The following is an 18,960-nucleotide window of genomic DNA, read 5'->3' on the forward strand; positions in this document are numbered from 1 at the left end:
TGGCTGCTCAACTTTCTCCCCCTTTTAATCTTCGGGTGTGGTATAGGGTTCCGACAGTCGGGATCCCGACAGCCATTAACCCGGACGTCGGGATTCCGACTGGTCGAACTCAGACAGCATGGTGAGCGCAACTAAACCTCTTGCGGGCTCGCCACGCTGTGGACATGGTGGCTCGCTACGCCAGCCACCTATTCTATGGACCCCCACGAGGGAGAATAGCCGGTGGTCATCGGGAACCCGTCTGTCGGTGTTTTAACAGTCGGGATCCCGACGTCTGGTAAATGACTGTCGGGTGCTCGTCCGACACCCTTAATCTTCCACAGCTAATTTTAATGTGGAAGGCACATGCACATCTAAGGTTGCTCGGAGCAACCTTAGATGTGTGTGGGCATTCTGAAGGAAGTGGGCAAGCAACTAACATCTGGTGATGTCAGATACCCGCCCCTGGTGCCCACGTCACCGGGTGACTTCCATGGAAACCCCAGTGAAACGCTGGGCATTCCCATGGGCGAGTCCAACCCCGGAACGCCCCCACTTCCCCGTACGCAAACAATCCACAATCTGTTTGCCGTGTCCGCACGCACCCGGTGCATGCACGTGCGCAGTAATGTGCATGCACATTGCAAAAACATTGCACTTGCATGCAGATTGGCATGCGCGCGAACGGACCAGAATAAATCACGGTCCCTGCTCACATGTGTAACCCTTTTTATAGAAATGACTTGTCTCTGAGTTCCGTCCACAGTCCCAAAATATACTGACAGGTTAATTGACTCCCGACTTATATGAACCCTAGTGTGTATGTACTGTAAGTGCGTGTACATGGGGGGACTAGTTGGACCCAAGTGTTTGTCTCCGCCTTCATGTTCTGTGTGTCTATTTTAAAATTCGACTTTTTTCATATGTTTTCTTTGAAATGCATGAAGTAAATCTGCTCCTGGTGTCAAAAACAAATGAAATGTCTGGATTGGTTATGGCCTGTGTAATAATGTCCTAAAAACAAGCACGGATACTGGCAAATACATTTATTTTGCATGCAGAACAAATACTTGCTGCTTTTGCTATTTAGATCGTATCTAGGACATCTCTCCCTAATGTAAATCCCGCTGCACATTGGGGGTAATTCAGACCTGACAGCATCCTAGGACACTGTATCAGATCTTTCCCGCCACAATTGGCCTGCTGTGTGACCCATGGGACCTTGCAAGCCGGCAGCTGTAGCGGCTTCCTAGAGGCCGGGAAATCTCTGTCCTAATGACGGAGACCCAGGCCTCGTCTCTCCCATGCAATTGTGGTGACACCCTTCCACTTGGGTGGAAGCCTCGCCCTTCCTGCTCCCAAACAGCATCATACTGTACATTCACTAACTGGTGCTACCCCCCCCCCCCCCCCCTCCCCATTCTGAATCCCAACATGGTCCGCTGTCAAGTTGTGGAGAACTGGTTCCACCAAAGTTAGGCCCTTATTCTGATTGATGCGGACTTTACCGCGTTCTTACGGATCGCGTCTTTATGGCGTCTGCGCATGCGTGGAGAACGCTACGCGCATGTGCCACGCATTGACTCGGTACCAGTTCGGCCAAATCCCGTCCAGAACTGTTCACCGCTATCATTCGGGAAATAGGGGCGTATTATGGGCGTCATGCGGAATGACACATGGGCGTAGTTTCAAAGTGGGCAAAACGGGGCGGAAACATGGGCGGACACGGGGGAGTACACTTATGTTGGGGGGCGTACATTCGGAAACCACTCCGAATGCACGCGATCAAAAAGGGCAGAAATGTGCGGTGTCCACAAGTGTACTATTGCTTTGCGGACACCACTCGTTCATGCGGTAGGCGAACGTACGCCTAATGACTACAACCATTAACACCTGAACCCAATAGAATCTACTCCTTTACTCATTACTCACTAATAGGCCGCTTGTCAGTGCTTTAATTGAAACCATTGCACTTCAATTGCTGTAAGGGTTAATGTGTGCTATGCATGTGTTAGGCATGCTTGTAAGGATATATTGGAATCTAATTGATTCCAATTCCAAATAAGCAGTTTTTTATGAGGATAGGTAATTGAATAAGTGGGTCATGTGATGTATTGCAGAAGATACTTCATAGTGGGTTGTTTGGCGTAAATACTCCGCTTACGTGCGGTAGCACCGCTTGGCTCCCGTTCGGATGCGGTATTCCCGAGCATACTCTGTAATACTCTGTAATACCGTGCCGAAGCTGAGTGTTTCTCCCGCACACGCATGGTTTGTATGTCGTCCGTAAACACGCCCTGTTCTTAAAGAGTGAGTCCGTCCGAATGCGGAGGACACGTGGGCGTTTCTACGGACGATGGCCGCATGCGGCAAAACACCGTGGCGTGCGGACCGCTCCGTAAGAATGCGGGAATTTCCGCACAGATCAGAATAAGGGCCTTAGTCTTGTAGAAGAGCTGTCCGTGGAGTGCAGCCACTTTACCTAACGGACTGTCTCCTTAGTATCCTTAAATCTCCTCTGGTGAAACTTTGGATTTCTAAAAGTTTTTTTTCCCTTCAGCTTTCTGACTGACTGCATAGAAGTCAGACTCTTATGGCTGAGGACAGATGGAGGAAAGAAGCTTGTATATTAAGAATATGTATGGCAATGTAAAACATGCTTTATTTTGACATGATCGGCTTCTTGCTAGTTTCTGAAATTTTTAGCACCTGGAAACCTTAAGTGAAAAATGAAGTGTTCTGTCATGTTGATTTGATAGGGTGTTAATGAAATTGGAAAGCTGCAGAATATTGGGAAGTTACTTACGTTCTAATATCTATTAAACTAAAATCTATGTCTATAAATTTAAAGGAGACCTCCAGTATTTACTTTGGGTTATTGTGGCTATGACGGGAATGTAGATGTTCAACAATGGTGAGAAGCTATGGGGCGTATCTCGCCCATCTGCGGCTTTATCGAAATGCCTCTATAGAACTCAGTGTAGGGTGCTGCTTACCACTAGCAGCACATTATAACTGAAATGTAATAAAATGAAAGGCCGCCTTTGGGGTACATCCGTGCGTCTGAAGACACCACCATCTGTCGCACCATCAGAGCTTGCACCAGCCGGATGGTAGGTCGGTTTTACATCTTATGTGAGTGGTTGAGCACAACAACACGTACAACTCTCCTATGACATGTCCGTGCCTGCGCTAAACTCACCTCCCGGTCACAGTCTGAGATACACTTCGCCTTGTGTACACAAGAAATGGCAACTGCAACGCCAGTGCGATATATAGACGTGTACGCAGAAGATAAAAAGCCCCGCAGTGCATGTGAGCCAGCATCAGGCCCTGTATAGTGTATGATGTGTGTATGTGTGTTATACGCTTCTGTATCCCCTACTGATGTGGGGCAGAAACATTCCCTTCTTCTGAGGGATGCAGTCCGTCTATAGACAGGCCCTACTGTTCTGTGATGCAAGCGCCGTGTCCACATTCATTCTAATTATTGATCTAGTGACTGTCAATAACAATTATTTATCTCCCTTATGATTTCCGTTATACGCACAATAGCGATCATTATACTCAGATGTTCAGCATACACTACAGAGCCCTCTAGTGTCCGGTATATGCTGCAGAGGACGCCCTCTGGTGTCCGGTATATGCTGCAGAGGACGCCCTCTGGTGTCCGGTATATGCTGCAGAGGCCGCCCTCTAGTGTCCGGTATATGCTGCAGAGGCCGCCCTCTGGTGTCCGGTATATGCTGCAGAGGCCGCCCTCTGGTGTCCGGTATATGCTGCAGAGGACGCCCTCTGGTGTCCGGTATATGCTGCAGAGGACGCCCTCTGGTGTCCGGTATATGCTGCAGAGGACGCCCTCTGGTGTCCGGTATATGCTGCAGAGGACGCCCTCTGGTGTCCGGTATATGCTGCAGAGGACGCCCTCTGGTGTCCGGTATATGCTGCAGAGGACGCCCTCTGGTGTCCGGTATATGCTGCAGAGGACGCCCTCTGGTGTCCGGTATATGCTGCAGAGGCCGCCCTCTGTAGTCCGGTATATGCTGCAGAGGGCGCCCTCTGGTGTCCGGTATATGCTGCAGAGAACGTCCTCTGGTATCCGGTATATGCTGCAGAGGACGCCCTCTGGTGTCCGGTATATGCTGCAGAGGACGCCCTCTGGTGTCCGGTATATGCTGCAGAGGACGCCCTCTGGTGTCCGGTATATGCTGCAGAGGCCGCCCTCTGTAGTCCGGTATATGCTGCAGAGGGCGCCCTCTGGTGTCCGGTATATGCTGCAGAGAACGTCCTCTGGTATCCGGTATATGCTGCAGAGGACGCCCTCTGGTGTCCGGTATATGCTGCAGAGGACGCCCTCTGGTGTCCGGTATATGCTGCAGAGGCCGCTCTCTGGTGTCCGGTATATGCTGCAGAGGCCGCCCTCTGGTGTCCGGTATATGCTGCAGAGGCCGCCCTCTGGTGTCCGGTATATGCTGCAGAGGCCGCCCTCTGGTGTCCGGTATATGCTGCAGAGGCCGCCCTCTGTAGTCCGGTATATGCTGCAGAGGGCGCCCTCTGGTGTCCGGTATATGCTGCAGAGGACGCCCTCTGGTGTCCGGTATATGCTGCAGAGGACGCCCTCTGGTGTCCGGTATATGCTGCAGAGGCCGCCCTCTGGTGTCCGGTATATGCTGCAGAGGCCGCCCTCTGGTGTCCGGTATATGCTGCAGAGGACGCCCTCTGGTGTCCGGTATATGCTGCAGAGGACGCCCTCTGGTGTCCGGTATATGCTGCAGAGGACGCCCTCTGGTGTCCGGTATATGCTGCAGAGGACGCCCTCTGGTGTCCGGTATATGCTGCAGAGGACGCCCTCTGGTGTCCGGTATATGCTGCAGAGGACGCCCTCTGGTGTCCGGTATATGCTGCAGAGGACGCCCTCTGGTGTCCGGTATATGCTGCAGAGGGCGCCCTCTGGTGTCCGGTATATGCTGCAGAGGGCGCCCTCTGGTGTCCGGTATATGCTGCAGAGGGCGCCCTCTGGTGTCCGGTATATGCTGCAGAGGCCGCTCTCTGGTGTCCGGTATATGCTGCAGAGGACATCCCCTGGTGTCCGGTATATACTGCAGAGGCCGCCCTCTGGTGTCCGGTATATGCTGCAGAGGCCGCCCTCTGGTGTCCGGTATATGCTGCAGAGGCCGCCCTCTGGTGTCCGGTATATGCTGCAGAGGCCGCCCTCTGGTGTCCGGTATATGCTGCAGAGGCCGCCCTCTGGTGTCCGGTATATGCTGCAGAGGCCGCCCTCTGGTTTCCCGTATATGCTGCAGAGGCCGCCCTCTGGTTTCCCGTATATGCTGCAGAGACACCCCCCTGTTTTGTATTATTCCTGTTTGGCTGAGTGACATTGGCTGGCAAAGAGTTACCTAACAAAAGGAAGGTTGTGCAGCCAATGGCAGCACTGGTTTTGTTTCCCTGTGAATTCCACCAGCAAATAGTAGTTCACTGTATTTATTAATTGGCTGCTGGGGTTTCAGATCTGTATAAATGAGCACGGTCACTTTCTAGGAGCTACATCAGTGTCATCTCGTACGTGATGAATGTCGACATTATGACCGGTCCTGACGCTGGTGAACCAGTGGTGACTTACATGCTCCTGGCGGCTGCAAAGGCTACAGGATTATGGAAGCCCGTAAATCCAGTTTTGGGTCAGACCCCAAGCTGACGGTATTCTGATAATAATCTTACTCACTACCACTAACCATGCCCGCAAGTGCCTAACCCTAATGCCAATATCCTGTCTATGTCGACATTTCACTTGTCTACACATTTGGGGTAAATTTACTTCAGCTTCTAAACATGAAAAAATTATGTTGTTCATAGCAATTAATCAGACTCTGCCTATCATTTCTATGATGCAATAAAGAAGTGGTGGCCAACCCGTCTCTTGCGAGCTACCAGTAGCTCGCCTGAGCAATCCGGGTGGCTCGACCACTGCTCTCTGACCGCCTCCACCTTTACTCTCATCCCTCCGCCTCGATTGAGACACTATAGATCGTATTTGACCTCTAGCATCTGACTGGGAGCACAGCGCAAACACAAACTTACTCCATCGTCTCTCTGTAAAAGAAACCACATGACATGTAAATTCAGCATCCTCAATCTGTAAGAAGCAGATTTATTTAATTTGCAACCATGCTGTCGTTCTTTGCGTTCTTCTGTCCTTAGGAGTTCTCTTTTGTCTTTGGTTTAAGTTTACACTTCTGCCGGGAGTAAACAAGCTGATTGTTGTGGTCCTGCCTCTGGGACGCTGCAGCTGCTCCTACCCTTTTCCCTGCAGACTGTTTTCTACCAAGGAAAAATCGCTGAGGGGGAAAGTAAACAGTGGGCGAGATGAAAACTTAGAAAACTCAGCTCCTGTTTATGAGAACAAGGTGTTTGTGATCATATTCCCCAAGCTCTCGTTCATCTGCAGAGATGGCGAGCGGAGAGGCCTCGCGTGGCATTGCAGAGAAACAACACAACGCAGCCGTTCCAGCTAGTGCGATAGCTGGCGTCCTAACCTAAACAGTTTACGGTCCAGGAACACAGTGTGACAACTGCAGGCCTTCTTCCGCGGCTTCCAGGTTAATCCTCATCTGATTTAAATTAATGGAAAAATCTCGAACACTTGTAAACGTGTTGGGATACATCCACCTCCAGAGACTTACAGCGCTGGTTGCTGTTTGTTTATTATATGTGGGCCAGCGCTTTTTACGATACTCCATAAATTCTCCGGTATGTATAATGCTTGGATTGCAACCACTTTGGGTGGAAAGAGTTGAAGGACAGAGATGAACTCCTCAGTTGCAATGAGTTTGTTTCTCCTAGGCAGCGGAAGCAATGCCATAGAGGGCTTGGGTCACTGACCATAACACGCCCAGGCTTGTTTAGGAGCAAGCAATGTCTATCCATCTATTCTTTTTTTAAAGTGCTCTCTCCGGCTCACCTACACATACGTGCGTTGCTGCATCTCCAAACGTCTCTACTTGCCTGGCGTGGTCGCATCATATGTGGTCAAGACAGTCTGGGCTTTCCCTGACCTGGTCGCATCATATGCAACCGGTGGGAAACAGCCATCAGGCAACAGTTGGACAATGCAGCTGCGCCTCTCAGTGGGCTCTACAGTTCCCTCTGCTTCCTGTGGCACTTCCGCAGTGCCTGGCATGTTGCCGATTACCGCTGGGGAGATGTAAACATACCGGCCTACTTTGTTACCCCATTCTCTGAGAGGGGGCAGCGTGGTAGGCACACAAAGGGTGTGGTGCAGAAAAGTGGGCTGTGTGGGGGCATACCCTCATGATCATGTTATTGTGGTTCCGCCTCTGCTATACAGTGCCAGAAAAGCAGATACTGTATAACAGGGGTGGGGCTAAGATGCAATATATCGCAAAAGGCATCTTCATAGCCCCCTTGGACTGTCCACCTGTACTCTGTTGTGGACAGCTGAGGGGTGGTGTGTGTGTGTGTGTGTGTACTTTCCCACCTTTCTCTGGGACTTGGCGTGCCACCTGATTCTTCGGAGCTTCCCAACTGTTCCAGAAAGATAGGCAACTATTAATTGAAAATGCATTACATAACCCTGTACCCTCGTGTGAGTGTCTGTGCGTGTTTGGACACAGCCACTTACAGCACAATCACTTTAGCCCCTCCCCCTTTGACCTGGCCCCCAGGCATGCCCTCTGTGTTCCACAGACCGCATATCAGTGATATTTTTCTTCACAACTACCTGTGATTGGCCGCTGCCTCCTGTGTGAGTCATGCAATCCACAAAAAACATTTCCTATATAGAACAGACTCTCCTTCTCCAGGCTTATGCACTTTCATAGAGAAGTGGGAGTGGGTACTATCCGCAAATGAACCAATCAGGCATTGATGCATAAGAGCTATTGGGAAATCCCTTGATGGGGTGCCCATTTGAGCCCCAGAGTGCTGATTGGCGCTATAGGATCTTCTGCCATAAACCGTTTCATGTTAAATAGACCCATTGCGCTTTAATGTCATGAGTGAGGTATATGTACTTTTAATCTGCTTCTAACCTATCCTTCTTCAGGACGGTTTTCAATAAAAAATGGGTACTTATGTATTATCTGGGCTCCCATGTTAAATGCACCCCATTTTTTCATACCCCTACTATCCAACTATGCATGGAGTTGATTTTATATAGTGTGGCGAGCGCACGCGGTCTCATAAGAAAAACGGGAGCCCAGATATTACATAAGTACCAAAAAATGTTTATTTTATTATTCAGTTTGGCCCCTCACATTTAATCTTTTTAGATTGTCGCCCTCCTTGTGCGATAATAATTCTAATCAACGCTATTGTAAAGTGCGAGGATTTGTGTCTGGACAACATTAAGCGATACTAGATTTCATGTTTGCACAGAATATTGTGCAGGGTTGCAGTCAATTTAAATAAATGTTGTTCTGCGAAACGGACGTAAGTTGCAGCAGTGAAACGGTTAAATCCCGCCTCTCCATCTGGACAGTCCAAAGACTGTCACAACCTGTAGTAACAGATGGACTGTACAAAGGATGAATTGATAAACAACTGTGGCATTAGGTTGCACAGAGTCAACATACACAAAGCTAATAATTGACAGTCCTAAGATGTCACACCGTGCTAATCCGTCTCGGGGCTTGCCTGCCTTTATATATCAGCAATAGCGTAGATGCAAGTTACGGGGTCACCTGCCGGCTAAGAATAAAGCATAATGTTCGGAATTCTGTAAACAAATTTGCTACGTACCTCTCGCCAGTGGTGTATTAAGATTACGTTGGGCGCCAGTACTATATAGGCATTAACCACACCACTGCAAAGTAACTCCTGCAACACCATCGTGCTGCTGATGTTACTGTCTGAGGAAGCGGATGCATGAAACGCGGCGCAGCTACTGTATATATACACATGATATATATGTTTTTTTTTTACTTCATTTATTCTTTATTTTTATTATAGATGTTCAGGTCCGGATTTACTCAGATCTCAATACGGGATCTTATTGGCTATCGCATGTTTTTGGACCCGATAGCCAAAAACTTTTTAAATACGACCGAATGGACATTCTTTCATTATGTATAGCTAATGACTGGTGAAAAAAGGTTTGGCTGATATACTAAATAATAGGTTGACCATTCATTTTGATCTATGGTCCTCACTAGAGTAAAACTTTTTTCCCTAATGCTCAATGGCCGTTGTGATTTGCTAGTTCCTGTTGTTTGCAGCCAATGGGAAGAGTTGTTTTATGCACTGATTAGTTATCCTACTGAGTGCCGCCTAGCCATTCGCTCTTTTCCTGCCTCTTGGTTGCTCGCATGCCCTGACGAACTAGCCCGCACTACTTGCTCTGAGGAAGTGCTGTTGGTATTTTGTACCTGCACTGTTTACATCACGTATGTAGCTGCGTGTTGCTTATCGCTGGCACCTGATTATTACCGCGGAGACTTTACACATCATTTGTAGTTTCCTCCGATTACAACCAGATTAATGACAGCTAACAAATCACCTTTATCTGTAGACATTGCTAGGGTGATACAAATAAACCTCGCACATACTTGCAGGCAGCAGGCACTCTTACCGTTCGTGGTTCAGCATGTGAGACCAGACAATGTATGGGGAATTACAGTAGTGTTTCTGTAAGCAATATTTAATATGATCATTTATACGGTGACCGCAGCACTGTGCAACCAGTGAGCCGTTATTGAGGCATGCACCGGTGACGTTTATATTGTAATCTGCACATCGCATCATGTGCATGCTTCCGCTAGAAAAGCGGGTCCCAAACTTTTTTTTCTCTCCCGTACCCCTTATCCACAGTACTTGTGGGTGGAGTGGAAGTGAGCGGTATGCATGTCCCTATATTAAGGAGTAGTGGAGGAGTAGTTTGCGTTCAGGAATCGGGTCCCTCTCTGTCTGCCCGTTGGCTGCGTACTGTCTCCGGGTTCCAACTAATGCCTGTAGGATAACTGCCGCTGCTCCCTCCACCCTTATCAGCACGAGGCAGGTGATCACTAATGTCTGAGGGCAGCGCGGGTAGCTACCAGTGGGTTACTGGTTGGGCAAAAGCACGAGGAGACATTGATGCTGCTGCAGACGGAATGTTGGTTCATCTCTTCAGCAATGGGAGACTCCTTCCACCATCTCTTCGGGAGATTTCTATCTCATCTTCTGCTATTACCAATATTATTTTCATGTGTCCCCTACCGGTCTGCAGGGTCCCCACAGGGGTACATGTACCCCAGGTTGGGAATCGCTGCACTAGAACCATTCAGCATACTTGTATGTTTTTGGAGCATGAGAAAAACAATAGCACCAGTGGAAAGCCACTAGAAAGACCCTTTTCTGATTTCCAACCCAATCTCCCAGCACTTCAGAGCATCGATTCTCCATACCATCCATTTACCTATGTTCTGGCGATGAGCAAATTGCAAGATGCTTATAACTACTAGAGAGAGCGCCTACTCATGGTTTTAAGTGTCATTTACTAGACTTTGGGCCATATTCCGTAAAGTAAATAAACAAGTAACTTGAGGGTACATTTTACTTCTAGTGAAGATGAGATGTTGCTCACAGTAACCATTCAGATACCATATACCCTCTTGTATCTGGAACAAACCGTGTAGCCATGCAAGGCGAGATAATGCGTGTATATTGTCTCTGTGCAGGGTAAATACTGGCTGCTTTTGCATGTAGCCCACAGATTTAGTATTATAATGCATTTAAGAACGCACCCACCCAAATCTAACTCTCTGCACATGTTACTTCTGCCCCACCTGCAGTGCAATGTGGTTTTGCCTGTTTTCTTTATTTGTATCCAGCCCTTAATCCATTTTTTTTATTACTTTTTTTTCCTTTCAGCTTTTGCGGTGTCGCTGCCCTGAGTCCTCCAACTGCCATAGACGCCGTGATGGTCAGAACGTCTGAGAACTGCGAAGGCACGATGAGCAAGTTGTTGTGATGCCCATCAGTAAAGCTGGTAAGTTTTTTTTAAACTTTTTAAACGTTTATTCTTAAGTTTCGGACTTGTTTCTGCACTGGCTGTAACTCTTCCCTGAGACGGATACTGGACATCCAGATTGCATAGAGTGGCAGGCGCCTGATTACCGAATGACTGATCCAGCCACATAGATATAACCCACCTGGGCATGAGTTCCAAAAGATGATCTATCTGGAGCGTTGGCCAGGAATAAATCTCGAAATGTTCTTAGTTTTTCATGCCTTTTTTGGGGGGGGGTCTATAAGCAAGATTTAATTCTACTCGCACCTCCATAATCCGTGTGCAGAAATCCGCAGGTGAGACCTATCACACAAAGAACCGGACGATGTAATGGTTAGCATTACTGTCTCACAGCGCTGAGGTCAAGGGGCCGTTTCCTACCATGGCCCTAACTGTGCGGAGTTTGTATATTCTCCCCGTGCTTGCATGAGTTACCTCCGAGTGCTTCGGTTCCTCCCACGCTCCAAAATATACCGGTAGGTTAATTAGCTCCCAAATAAAATGAAAGTGTGTGTATGTAATTGTTCCCTCTATCTGGAGGACTCACAGATGGTGTCTAGGTCATCAATCAATATGGTCAACATGGTGAAAAGGTTGACTCAAGCAATAAGTCGCATGAAAATGATCGGCACATAAAAAGGTCGACCTGAGTTTTAAGGGATTTTAGTTTAACTTTTTTAGAACGTCTTCATACTTCACCAATCCCAATCGGACTCCGTGTAGATGGTTAAATGTTGCACTGGCAAGCGGAGTGGTACCCCACATTGGGGGGGTGGGTCCTCTCGCACATTGCCACCAAAAAAGTGAAAAACTTCCGTTGACCTTTTCTGTTTTAACTCTTGCTTGTGTTGACCTTTTTCAAGTGTTGACATTGTGCATGTTGACCTTTATGGGGTCACCCTAGACATTGTTACCCTGCTATACCACACCCCATGTGAAGTTAGCTGGTTACATGTATTGACCCAATGTTCCTTCAAACTCCGTAGAGTAGCATCTTGTATGGAGCGATATTTGGCTCCCGTAAAATACACCAGTATTTGGGCAGCCGAACGTCATGGGCACCACATTGCCGAGAATTACAACTCCCCATACTGTGCTACCTACAAATCACTAGCCGCATTTTACCAATATTATTTTGCACACTATGTGTATAATTTATTGTTATCCATTAGATTTCTTTTTGTAAGACATTAATTTTATTGAAGCCGACCAAAAAAAACAAACCTTGATTAAAGTGCAATATTGGTTACATACATCAAAGGGAACAAATCCATTGGGTTTTCAAAATGAAGTTTCGTATTTTTAGTCCTCTGCAATGTAATACACAAGAATAATCACAATGACTCAGGACTATTGCTGTCCATTGTTTTGTTTTCGCTGAACAAATAAGGACCACAGACCCCTTTCATCAATGCATTGCTTAGTAATTATCAGGGCAATAAATAGGCACGCAAGGACCCGCTCACCTAGGGTGCAAGGCCGAGAGGTTAAGTTTAAGCTAAACATTTTAGCTTAAACAAAAATGAGTAACATGGGAAAGGGGGGGGGGGTCTATATGAATTTCACAAGTTATACATATTTCTGTGCATTATTGCGTTCTCGCCTCTGCTGCGTGGGTTGAGCTGATTCTATAACTGCAGGTGTGAGATTGTCTTTAGAGAAACCGCTTCTTCTCCTCTACATTACTCCTTAAGTACTCTTGAGATACAAAGCATTAGGCTTCGAAACTCATCTATTCTCCCGTACCTCAAAGTATCACTTATTTGTGATGAGTTCAGCGGCAACACTAAGAGGCTGCTTATTGGAAGTACTCCCCTCTCAAGATAAGGGTGAGGAAGAATTCTTATTTTAAGGAGACACTTGCCATTAACTTGCGGGGGACGAAGTGTAGCAACTCTCATTGTCTTTAAAGAGGACCTGTAAAGTCTATGGGGGTTATTCAATCTCGTTTCCAACAGTTTGAAATTCTGACCAGTTTGACAGTTGGTATTCAATCTTCCGACTGTCGGAAACGTTCTGACAGTTTGAATTGAATTGTCTATGAATTGTCCAAAAACGCAGTGGATTCGGCAATCTAATGGACGTTTTCGACAATGCAGGTTCAACCTTATAAAAAGTCTACTCTGCATGGCTTCAATGCGGCTGAAAAAACGATTTTTACAGAAGCATGTGCTTAATAAAATTTCGCATTTGCTGTTTAGTAAATTAGGCCGAATACAGATCGTACATTCCAGGAACAATTTTGCCAATATGTACTGATCATAATTGCCGTCCTGTGACAGCGAGGATTCCTCCGGAACACTGAATAGGGCGAGTGGCCGGCGAGGGGGTTAAACAGCGAGGATCGCTGGTTTTCCAATATCCTCGCTGTTTAACCTCCTCTCCGGCCGCTCGCCGCGGCATTGAATATGGCACCAAGTGTAGGCTGCAGGTTGGGAGTCTTGGCTTTGGCGTTAAGGGGGTTAGGTTTAGGTACTAGCAGGGAGGGTATGGGAGGCTGGCATCTATATTCTGACCAACAGACCCCATGCAGTTCACATTTTCCATGTCGCTCAGAAGGCATCACCAACTGTAAAATTTTAAACATTCACAGGTGACCTGAAAAATGACAACGATGTGGAGTCCCATGGAGCGAGTTTAAGAACCCGTGTTGTAGACTCTAGTGCTGATTTTGCACTACTAGTATGCCTTAGAATCTTTTCTCCTTATTTGCATACTAGTGCCACTGACATTGAGTGGCCACAAATGCAAGAAAGGATAGCCGGCAGAATAAGATCCCTGCAATTTGTTTCTTGAACCTATAACAGGCATGATATGTAGTTAGTTTATATATACGGAATCCTAAAATGTGATTTCTACATGGTTTTCCTTCACTGGTCTTGGTAATGTCACGCATCTGGCTTGCTAACAAACTGTGTCATTTGGCAGGCCTTTAACGTTATGTGTAAATAAGATTCACCTGTTGCTGCTTAACAAAAATTTGTTTACCCAGAGGACACATTGTCTTCATTCATTTGTTCACAATAATCTCTTGAAGATTAACCTGGGATGTTTTCTTGTCAAAATAGCTAGTGAACCCTGTTACTGTACAATTGCTGCAACTGCGTAGGACCTTCCATTCACAGAACCGCGACTAAGCATTGCTTAAGGGACACGGTCATCAAACGGTCCCCTGATTTAAGCTGTGTAGTATTAGTCTGTTTCTTACATCCAATTTTGCACAAAGCCTAACGTTTTGGTGTCTGACAACAAATATCTCCTAGTGCAGTTTAATAGCGGTATTCTATCTCGACCGCTATTTCCGCCGGACGTCGCCTATTCAGTGCTGCAGTTTCAGACAGCATTGCAGGCAGAATATGACAAAACAGATAAGACTTTAAAACAAGACTGATCTGTTTTGTCAGAAATGGCTGAAAATTGTTGAATTCGCGTCCAGTTCCTAACAATCTGCGACCGTTTTCGCTGACAGGCCCACTCTCCGAAATGCGAGGTCCGGAGCGTTGAGTTCTGGCTGTCGAGTTGCAGTCAAGCTGACCTTAAACTGAATCGGTGGGACCATCCCATCGTACACAACAGCTGGTGAGTCACACGATGGCCAGGCCGGATCTAGAACATTCTGTAAAATGATGGAGAGTCAATGCTCCCGGTAACATCGCCTGTAGTAGGTTTAATGAAAAAAAACTCCATTGTCTGTTGGCTGAATGAATCCTCTTCCGGTCCCTTTCCTTTCGGCACTCACACCATTATACCTGTGCGCTGCGCAATACAATATAAACATCTCTAGAACAAATTTAGGTGAGCAAACAGATCCTAATTATTCCCAAATGTGTGCCAGTCTTTTTAAGCCAAACTATGATCTAATTTTGTCCTGTTTATCGGATAGTCTCCTATTTTACCCTTCTTATATTATTATTTTTCCCCCATTTCTTCCTGTAGCTTTGACTTTGCGTCACAATGGCTGCATTCAGCTTTAGAACTTTAGTTGCAAACAGTCGTAGCTGTTAGACTTGGCTTGTGGTGTTTTAAGTAAAGCTACATCATTGTATTTAAACCACCTGGGCATTGAGAGCACTCACAGGAAACTGTTGCATTGCCCATGATTGGCCGGTCTGTGACACCTGACGTTGCCGAACAAGTGGCTTAAACTACGTGGTCTAGGCTCTGGATTCCAGCTGAACTGGGAAAGGGTATTGGTGACCCGTAGCTCAGTGGTCCGGGCCATCAGGCATAAGGCGTGCTGTTGGTAGGTTACTGATCAGAGATCTGTTGGCTAGCTGATGGTCCTAGCTGCAAGTATCTAACTTTTTCTGCTAATTGGATGACTTTTATATAACCTCTAAGCTGAAACCTTATATAAAGTTTTTCTTTTGGGCCCTGATACTATATGCAGATGCCAGATTACACGTTCACATCAATTTGCTAAATAGCCGCAAGGCTTTTCTGCCAACCTAGCGCTGCTAATATTTAAAATGCTGTTATTGATTTTTTTCCTTTTTTTTTTTTTTGACGACGTGTAAATTGTAAATGCCTTAACCCAGCACAACAACGAGGATGGGTGTGGACGGGTGCAAAGAGTTGCATTGATTTGCCATATTTCAATAGCAATTCAGATCAAGTCATGACCTAAAAATGCAATTTCTAAGCCATTATTGGCGCATACTGATTTGCTAAATGGTTTCAATAAATATTATACTGGAACGTCCTTTTTTCTAAAACCGAAGTGTAATCTGATTTTGCAGTAACAATAAGACTTTTAGTGTAAAATGGTAATATTTTTGCAATGTGACCACTGTTAAGTGGGTCATGAACATATTATTAATCTGAATTAGGGTTGTAAGCGCTGCGCTGTTAATATAATAGATCTAGCATGTAAAACCCATACGATAAACCGTATGCAATAATATTTAGACACCTAAACCATATATTTCACATTCACAGTGCTTAAACGCGGTGCTAGGGAAAATAATCTTTAAAAGGTACAAAAAGTACATTGTGTTCCCGGCAAAATATTCAAAAACCATTTGAATGGTGAAAAAAATACTTTTTACGGTATGTGAAGGATAAATTATTGCTGGCAATACTAAATGAATCATGTTTGCAGTTTTTATTGTGTGTGTGTGTGTGTGTGTGTGTGTGTGTGTGTGAGTGTGTGTGTGTGTGTGTGTGTGAAAGACACTGCAAATTCGAATCCGGTATCTTAGCTGATGTACCGCGATGATGGGTCAGATTCCGTTCTGGTTGCTCAACGCTGCTGCTTCCCGATACACAGCAGGAAGTGCCCGGTATAAAGCGACTCCTCCTGCATGCGGTTCTGATCCAGTGATGCGTTTGAGGACAGCAGCATTTGGATCACTTGTGACTCCCCCAAAGCAGAGATGACACTTTGTGACATGGGCAACAGATCTCTCTGTGGACTGGTTCTTTTCTTATCATCTGGAAGATCTAGTTTAATCCACAATTATTAGATATAATAATTGAAGGTAAGGCTTGGCTTCCATGAACAGTGTCCAGTTGTGTTTTTTTACAGCCTGATTGGCCAGTAATGCGGAAAGTCACTGTTGTTGGCCAATAGCCCCAGGGAGCAACACTCAACTGTCTCTACAATTTTCCATTTTTTTGCTATATAGCCCCTATTTTTTATCATTGATTATCATAAATTGTGCTTTTTAAGATTTGTGATTAATAGTGTTCTGCATCCTTATTTAAACTGTTGAGAGTGACCGGTTAGCATTGCGCTCTGTGCCTGCCCCATCCCCTCAACCCTTGACGTTATCATTAATCCCCGTCCATGTTGAAACCTGCGAGTGACTATCTATGGTAGCTAATGAAGTAGTTGATGACCATCAATGCTTTCACCCACCAATGGTCATCCCTGATCTTTCATTGACTGGCTTGTGGTCCAATCAGGACCTGTGCCAGCATTAACCCATTGTTGTTTGGTAACCATCGATGGTTGTGGACAACCCTATTCCAAAGATGCTCAAGGCCATTTCACAGACTGCAGCATGGCCTACAAACCAAAAACAGATCCTACAGAGCAGCGAATGCTTGCACTCCGAGTCACAGCCCTGGAGTGATGACTTTGAGACTTATTTTTGCTTCAAACCGCTCCAGGGCTGTTTCTTAACTTATTTATTTTGTTTTTCAAATGTGATTTTTATTTAATACAAACGCCCGGCAGCTCGGGGCTCCGTTACTGTCTCCTGAACAAAGTGGCATTATAGTCCCTTGCAGTGCGCTCAGAAATGGGTTCAGCAATGTGGATTGATAGAGTGGGCGCCAATTGTTATGTTAAAGCCCTATTTTTCATAAAATGTATATTATATAATGTCTAAAGCTTGCCCTGGAATTGTATAGAATGTCTGCTTTTCACCCTTTCTCCGTAACCCATATACATAACGCCCACTTAACAGTACATTTTATTATAGGAATGCAAGGTGGAAATACACGGGACAATGGGAATAATTGGAACGAAGGCACTAACAAGTTGTTCATCCTTGAATGGTGAAATTGGTGCTGCGTATGCGTTAAATAATCACACATGCACAATAAATTTACTAAAAACGCAGAACAAATCAAAATTATGGCTGGTATTAAAAAAAAAATGTAAATTCGTAAAGGGCTCATAACAACTTGTATTTCCCTGAGATGCAGTTATCTAAATGCATTTCTGTATTACACACTGCTTCCACATATAATATTGTTATAAATGACCCTTCATTTCTGGAGCCCTCTGGGTATTTTAAACCCTGTTTATAAGTATTTGATCATCCTTAATCTCATTTAAACTTTAGAATGAAAATAATGGTCCATTTACTGTCCAGAGCTGTAAATCACCAGCCGCCTTCAAAAATGCACAACCCTCAAACTTTCGGGCTTTGAAAGTTTCTATAAAACGTAATTTTTAACAATTTAATAAACTCCTAGCGTTTCACCTCCCCTCCCTGTCGTGTTTTCAGCATCTTATTTTGCGAGCATCGGTCTTTTTCATACAAAAGAGAGAACGTTTTGATGCGAGCTTATCTCATAAAAGATGAGGGGCGATCCAATAAAGGAATATGAGGGCTTTCGGGGCTGCCTATCAGCGCAATATTGATAAAGGCAACGTCAACGTCCGTGGAATTGCCTGACGTAGAGTTGGCCTCTTGCATTGTGTTTTTTTTTTATTAGTGTTTTTTTATTTTTCGCTCTTCCCTTAACCCTCGCTAACGTTCTGTAATTGCCTGATTTTTTAGTTCCGTCCGTTCTGCATAGCTAATTGGCTCGTTGGCAGCCTGGCCATTGTCTGAACTGATGATGATCAGAAATTAACATGACATTTGTTGGTGGTAATGGAATATATTAGCAATGTAATTCACATGTGTAAGAGAGGGTCCGTCATCCCTCCCGCCCCCCCCCCCCAACAAGAGACGGGTGAAATGATGAAATTTTCCCAGCAGGGGCCTCGCAGCGGTCGCTAGACAATTTCAACATCAAATTTAGTTTTTAAATTCTTCAGACAAAGCTTGAATGCATAGCAATTAATTAGTACAAATGTCAATTAGAAATCTTCCAAATATTTTGGAAGATTAAACTTCAATTAAAATGATTACGTTTAAACAAAGACGATACAACATTGCTTTAATGAGTTCTTCTAAAGGTGACAGTAGTAATTCATTGATGAGAGGAGAATCGGTTCATTCCTCCCGCTGTTATTTCAAACTCTCTCGATTATGTCAATTAATAAATAAACGACTCTCTCTTTTGGTCAAGCCTTGCATTGGGTCCTGTTCTTCACTAGTGGTTTTGAAGTGTACCCGGTACAGTTATAATTGGATCATTTTTGTTTTTTGAGCTCCGAAACAATTGTCTTCAACATGAAGCTAATGGAACAGACATTAGCTGAGGCATGTGATGCTTTGTGCCTCATAAATGGCCAACTACCAGTGAATTGATAAGCGGAGTCCTGTTCCATCAGAAAAAATAACTGTCTC

At 45.5% G+C, this 18,960-nt stretch overlaps 1 protein-coding gene across 8 annotated transcripts in view; it reads left to right on the forward strand.

Moving 5' to 3' along the window:
* The window catches only part of FOXP1 (forkhead box P1), a 552,073-nt gene that overhangs the window by 63,116 nt on the left and 469,997 nt on the right, over positions 1 to 18,960 (forward strand). For all 8 annotated transcript variants that reach the window (XM_083155991.1, XM_083155980.1, XM_083155981.1 and 5 more), the window contains exon 3: positions 10,849 to 10,966. The gene's annotated coding sequence lies outside the window, so the exon portion shown is untranslated. The remainder of the gene's footprint in view (positions 1 to 10,848; positions 10,967 to 18,960) is intronic.

The sequence above is a fragment of the Crinia signifera genome, chromosome 8 (genome assembly GCF_055691185.1).
Source record: "Crinia signifera chromosome 8, ASM5569118v1, whole genome shotgun sequence".
NCBI lineage: Eukaryota > Metazoa > Chordata > Amphibia > Anura > Myobatrachidae > Crinia > Crinia signifera.